Source organism: Schistocerca serialis, chromosome 2, assembly GCF_023864345.2.
Source record: "Schistocerca serialis cubense isolate TAMUIC-IGC-003099 chromosome 2, iqSchSeri2.2, whole genome shotgun sequence".
Lineage (NCBI taxonomy): Eukaryota > Metazoa > Arthropoda > Insecta > Orthoptera > Acrididae > Schistocerca > Schistocerca serialis.
The window spans coordinates 682,707,914-682,715,468 of NC_064639.1; the positions used below are offsets into that span (position 1 = coordinate 682,707,914).

At 44.1% G+C, this 7,555-nt stretch overlaps 1 pseudogene; it reads right to left on the reverse strand.

Moving 5' to 3' along the window:
* Positions 1 to 5,052: 5,052 nt before the first annotated feature.
* LOC126459424 (5S ribosomal RNA) lies at positions 5,053 to 5,170 on the reverse strand (annotated as a pseudogene).
* Between the last annotated feature and the right edge of the window lie 2,385 nt (positions 5,171 to 7,555).

Here is a 7,555-nt window from a genome sequence, read left to right on the forward strand (position 1 = left end):
ACGTCGTCCAAGATGGCGGCGTGAAGCTCAAATTCCATCAGGATAATGCAGCACACCTCTACTTACCTAAGAAAATGGCGGGAAAGAAAGGTCACTTGGGCTACCACTACTAACCCAAGTCATCCAACCGCCAACTCTCCCAGAAAATGGCGGGAATGGAAGGGCAATTCCACTAACCTAAGTCACCCGACCGCCACCTCGTCCTAGGGATTGGCGGGGATGGAATTTGACCTGAGCTGGACATAAGTCTTTATTTTGCATGCACCAGTCTTCACTTAAACAATTTGATGCAGTTCAGCCATCCAGTGTGTTCACCATGAAGCAGGACCCCAACTGACCTAGGACACAGTACTGCAACCAGAGAGCACTCCCATCCGTGACGTAATCCAAGATGGCGTCATGATGTCAGCTGATTACGCAAGTACAGTTATCCAAGATGGCAGGAAACAGTGTGTTAGCCATGTGGTCTAGGTCTAGTACACAGTACCACAACCAAAGGGCACTGTCATCCATTCCGTGGCGTAACCCAAGATGGTGGGGAAAAATGGTGGGAAACAGTGGAGTCGCCATGAGGTCTGGACCTAGTCCACAGTACTGTCACCAGAGGGCGCTGTTGTCCATTCTGTGACATAAGCCAAGAGGACTCTCTGGAGGGGAAAATGACTCAGCCTGCGCTGGGCTGCTGGAGAGGGGAAGGAGTGTATTTTATTTATTTTAACCATTTATTTAGGGATGGATTTTGAAAGATAGTATATTTATCACAGCGATACAAAACACACACTCTGACACGGTTGGGGTCACGCCACACAGCCCCCAGACCTGTAAACTACTTCTAAATAACGCACTACAAACAACTCCTAAATTACCGAAATAATATCAGTACAAACATGCAAACTCCTCCTAAATAATGCAGTACACTGATGTGCAGACATAAAACTGTCCAAATAACGCAGAGCACAGCCTACATACCTGCTAGGAAGCCACGCAAACAACGTGCACAGCACAGGCACCACCCGCCACCCCCTGTCAACTGGGTCGCACAGGAGTCCTGCGCACACACTCCCAGAAGTCGGGATGCACCGGCACTTCCCACGCAGTGACGCACAGAAGCCCGTTTGGGTCCCACAGGCATGAGGCGCCGACATCCCTTTCATATTTGGTACCTTAGAAACTCCTCTCGAAATATGTGTTCACCTAGGCACCATTGCCGACGCGACCGGACGGGAGCGAAGACCTATTTCCAGAGGGCGTCGACGCTGCAAGCCACCGCCAGATACGAGCTAGCACGAGTCAGCACTCTCACCCAGCTGTCGACGGCATGTGAAAGTTTATCCACTGTTACAGGGACGTCACATGTCTATCTAAATAAGCGCCAAGTCATCCTCTGGACCGTGCGCGCATTTGTGTTCACATTGCTGGCGCGATTACGCATAGCTGTGGTGCGGGTCCAGCGGGAACATCATTTGCCATTGCTTTCAGTATTTTGAACGATCGCTAAATTGCACTGACAGTTAAATCTGCAAAAGTTGTCTACAGATCATCAAATACATACAAGACTCACAAGAATATTGGGAGCCAGGATCATATTTACCAGTGTAACTACAATTAAATATTACGATTGCTGCTACAGTCTGATACCGATCAATGTATATCTCCTCTTGACGGCTGTGGTTCTGGAACGAATCTCAGTATCTATAGCGCACATAATTTTCCACGTAACAAATCTCTCTCATACCCTCGCTGTTATCGATGGGTTAAACCTATACATCCCTCACGATAGGACACACACTCATCTTCTCTGGTCATGGCACAACATAAGAGACAGTAACTTTACATTTCAATAAATACACATTTTACATAAACAGTGCAGTTATCTTTCATATCTGTACAGCACCCTAAAAAATTACCGTATGCCTACACTCACACCAGCTATATGTCTCGATTCTCCTCAGTCCTAGAAAATTATCTGACAAAGTTTTACAATCAGCGCCTCTGGAAGGTGCTGCATCCTGCCAAGATTCTCTCGAACAAGTATTATGAAGGACTATGTGTGAAAATGAATACTGCACCCGCGTACGTAATGCTTGGAAAGACATCACCGATGCGGGTTGATGTACTGTAATCAACATCATTATCGGTAGAACAACAAGGAAAATGCGAATTCGTTCTACCTCACGGTCCTAACGTGGTAGACCCTCCATCATGTGTTACCCTTCCTGTTTTCAACATACACAAACGCTCTCACCACTATGTAGATACACCTATATCCCAGCACAAAGGGTGGTGTGTGGATGAATTGAGCGTTATGATTGGCTATTATCGAATTTACCCCCTGAATTACTGATGCCGCCGATGTGGAAGCACAGTCAACCTTTTTCTTTTTCTTTCATCATATACGGAAAGACTTACTCAATTACACTGCTCTCCCACTGAGGACAAGAGCTTGAATATTAGAATGTGAAACCGACCTGCGGCCCATCAATATATCACCGCATACCCCACATATCGTCAAATACGGAAAGATTCCTACTCAATTACACTGCTCTCCCATCGAGGACAGAAGCTTGAATATGAGAACGTTAAACCAATCTCCGACCCATCAATATATCACCGCGTACCGTATCAATCTAGTAAACATGCAAATCTTAACCTGCACCATACAGGCTCAGCCCTTTTACATCATTAGTACATATACTGCGAAGAGAGACAGCACAGTACATATACTCGTCACACTAGATATTTCCCTGCGAGGTCGGGCGGTCATCCACTCATAACACGTAACCAGAGCGCCCTCAGAGGATCAAAGTCACTTTCAGAACTGTTCTACAAATTCGCGTTCATTCCCCCTCGGCACAAACACGTTACTGTTTCTGGTCCGGACCTGCTTGCTTGCTTGCTTTTCTACACCCATGTCCAGACTCTGGGATTACAAGAACACATGTATTTTCGCATGGTTTGCCATAATATTATACCATTTTCGCGGTACTTCTCGATATCAAGGACACAGCAGTATCCTATCGATCACTGACGCAACATAATTTCGAAGATATAGACTGGAAATTATAACTCCAGAAAACCCGAAACTTTAGCTAGGTGGGACGTGCTGTAAACCACTGAGTAACAAGAAACTTGTCACGTCTGCGAAGACATTTACGCGGAAACTCGAGAAAAATGAAGAAAACTGAAATTTCCACTCGCCAATACCGACGCCAGTGATGTAGCACATTCCAAACCATCCCTATAATTTACAAGGTCAACTAAGGTGTTTCTCATATCTAGAGAACCGGTAAAGTGTCTTCCATATGATAAATGCACACACCACAATCGATTTTTCCTCAACTAACTAAGGCGCGAAATGTGCAGGAGCAGTCAACCGGACAATTTTCAAGGGAGGGAATAACGGTCTAGCACAAACACATGTCCACGTTGTATCTTCGCAAATTTCCACATGATCACGAAAGCTATCCAACACATACTAAGTATTAGCTCGCTATTCGGCTGTCTAGATGACAACAGTTAAGTCAGCTACATTCCTACCATCTAACAGGTGTCTGCATTCGTACGGCTCATACAGTTAACAGGAATCGTGAATCATTCCTGCCACAAGTCACCGGCACTGCATGCCAAGCTAGAATAGACAGAATCGTCCTATGAAAAAAAACCGACCTCATACATATTTTATCCCTGTACTTACAACTAAATATTACAATGGCAATATCAGTTGAACAACATTCGGCAATGAGCAAAGTATTGGAGATAACCCTGCTGATGGCCGTGGCTCAGGAAATAGATATATCAGTAACATTCTTATGACTTGACATACTCTTCCCTTTGCTATCACAGTACTCCACCTCAAATCCATACCTTCCTTACAACTGGACATAGTCATTTCCCTTGCACATGTCGGAACAAAAACATATACTTTATAAGCCTCATGCTCAAGATGAACCTATCACGCACCCCCTACTACTGGGTATAATACTTCGTCAGTAACAGATTGCTGGTGATATGAAATAATACTGACCTAATATCAACGATGGGGGGACATGTGTCATAAGTTTTTCTTGCTAGAGCTACCACTGTGTCTTAGAAAGAGAGGCATAATCGTCTTACAAGTCGCCAGATGTTAAAAAACCCGATCCCCACAACTACTGTATGTTACAGTCACAAGCGGTCTTGGTCCTATACGTGCACACAAGTTAAAAGCTATACCGGATTTATTAATCGAGGTGTGGCTTTACCTACGAATGAGTTAATTTTTCAGACAAAAACCTTGACGTTGAATATAGACTGTGCACCCTCATAATAAAATTGCCGAATTTTGAAAGCTATTCGGCCATGGAGCATGGTATGAAACAGGTATTTACAGCCCCCTCACTCCGCCCCCACTGGATATTTCTCCAGTATTTGTAACGCATTCTGTCTCGATGGCATATCATATTTCTGCCACTCACATATCTTGAAACGAGTTACCTTTCTCGAACCTGTCTGCTACAGTAAAATTCCATCTTGCAACTGCTGCCATTTCTGGAGCTTTGCGCATGAGATCGTTGTAATTCAAGTCGGAACAACAGAAATCGGAGAAAGCCATATGCACCACCTTCTACAACCCGTGTAGAAACAGAACGATCTGAGTTATTGAGACATACAGATACTGCAGTCTGAAGCAGATCCATGTCCCTCAGGTCCCATTCACGTCTATCAGCCCAACATGCTATCATCGTTATCCTGTACCATCCAACAGAGAAACACTACGAACTATAAAAGCTCCACTAACTTCATTGATAGAGAACTCAATAAGATTTTTACCGCATCTCTCTCCTCCCATATTAAACTAAACTAAACTCCTCGCACACAGACTATGGAAGCCCAAAGGTACCGACTGGCCGCCGTGTCATCCTCAGCCCAAAGGCATCACTGGATGCGGGTGTGGAGGGGCATGTGGTCAGCACACCATTCTCCCGACCGTAGGTCAGTTGCCAAGACCGGAGCCACTACTTCTCAATCACGTAGTTCCTCAGTCTGCCTCACAAGGGCTGAGTGCGCCCCACTTGCCAACAGCACTAGGCAGACCGGATGGTCACCCATCCAAGTGCGAGTCCAGCCCGACAGTGCTTAACGTCGGTGATCTGACGGGAACCGGTATTACCACTGCGGTAAGGCCGTTGGCTCTCCTCCCATAGATCAAAAACACATACCACATGTGTGCCAGCATCGAGCACATGTGGCGATCCTATTAAATATACAGGTGTTGATCCACTGCACCAACAAGTTTAAAGTTTCATCACCTGTACTGTAGGAGGATGACTGTATCCAACAGACCATACTTTAACTCACAAGAGACGCTCCCTGTGACCCTGTGTCGTTGTTTGAAACATTCTTTTTTTCTGCTGTAACACCCTTTGTACACTGCCATACATTTTGTTTTTCCACCACGACTTCGAGGTCTATGTCAGGTTCTAAACTGACATTAACACGTTCTGATCCATTGCCTCTCACAGAAAACTAGTCATGGCACGGTGTGAAACATCTTGTTATTCCGACTACCATAACACGTCACACACACCGGACGATTTTAAATAAAATACAGTTACAACATAAGGAATCTGGAAGAGTTTGGCAGCGTTGTGGTGAGTTTCCAAACTCCTATCCGACAGCGATTGACGACCTCTACATTAAATTCAACTGTCACAGTTACGGAATAGCTGATTACTCTGTGTTCTGTTTTGACTGATTCCTCACATTGCAGTCATGTACGCGATCGCTGTTTCAGGGTTATCCATCCCCAGAAAGTGTTGTCCCTCCACCAAAGCTTTTTCTCCAACTCAAACAAGCGATGTCAGTCAATTATTATGTGGTAACCATCAGCTTACCAGTGGATGGAAGGGGTGGAAAAGACACCATCAGTGGACTCTAATACTAAGCATCACAGTTGATAGTGCGAACAATTTTAGCAATTTTACAGTAATTTCAACACCGAGCAATGTTGCAACAGTATGTTTCCCAATTTCAGTATCATAGCTAAACCGCCCCTCCTCTCTACTTTGCGAGTATCATTACGAATGTAGATAGATAACTGTGCAGTACGTCCATTTATTGTTAATTGTCGAACACATAAGTCATCAAAGTATACCAGACAGTGCTCTACATATTTCTAACTCCTCGAGCATAGTGCTTACTTTGCGCTCTATCTATATGCTGATGGCGGCCACAGAGAATTCTCACAGTCTTGGGGTAAAATTAGTGACTGAAAAACTCCTCACACTGTCACTGACCAACCCGCCCTGCAGCACCATTACCGATTTAATCTGCAACCGACCAGAAGTGGACCGTTACATTCCACGTCTCGTGAATGAATGGAGCTAGCCAAGTCCTCGCCCATCCTTGTGCGCAAGATTTCTCCAGATGCACCCATATAGATGAGTTAGTACCCCTTATCGGAGTATAGTAACATATTCGAAAGCGTTGTGATGTAATAGCAGACGGTAAAGAAGAACTTGAAACAGGTGATTTTTATGCATGATGGAGCTCCAGATGGATGGAATTCGAAGCATTTTACGAAAATCAACTACGCTCTCAACTCTAAAGTATTGTTCTTGAGTCTAGGATCAGTACCTGGAAGGTATTGGTAAGAGAGAACATAAACACACGCACTCCTAAGGCTACAATGTTCCGCACTTAAAACAGGCTATAATGTTAGATCGCTTGAGTTTCCGACCTATCAGTCATGTGGAATGTAACGCTGTTAATATTCCAATGTAAAAAATATATTTCCAGAGCATGACATACATCCTTCTTGCAGGTTTCTCTACGATAAACTATGGTATCGAACTGTAAAAAGAGGAAACTACTTCCTTAAAACAATGACTCTGTGTGATACACGCATAATATAGCTTTCCATAGATGTATAGCATCCACTGTCCACATCTGATCACGGTTCAGAAACTACACTATGCCAGTATCAGTCCTATATAAAATGATCGTTAGTAACGGAGAATACCTCTTAGAAGGAAACAGATAAACGCATAGCAACGGCGTCTGACACGTGAAATTATAAATAATGTCGCCACTAACTTTGTACGCAGCACATCTGTCACATGCGCAAAGCTGCAGTATGGCAGCAGTCGCAAGATGCGTAGGGACTGACTAAAACCACGTTGGAAGTTTATTATAGCAGACAGGTTCAAGAAACGTAACTCGTTTCGAGATATCGTGAGTGCCAGAAATATGATATGGCAACGAGACAGAGTGTATTACAAATACTGGAGAAATATTTTGCGTAGAGTTTGAGTACGTCTGCCACTAGTTTCGAGTGGTACTGTAAAATTTTTTTCCCAGCAGGATGTCACCAGTTGTATGACATCGTCCATTTTCGGGGCTGTATTGTGATTTTAGATACTTCTTGTGTAGCACTATGCATATAACTGTGTAATTAGGAGCAATTTTATGATTAATTACGTAATTGGGACCTATCTCTATTTCAGTTTCTCAACCAAAATAAATACACTAACCTAACCTTTCTTAATGTACCTGGACAGTTTCCATGTGTTGCGGG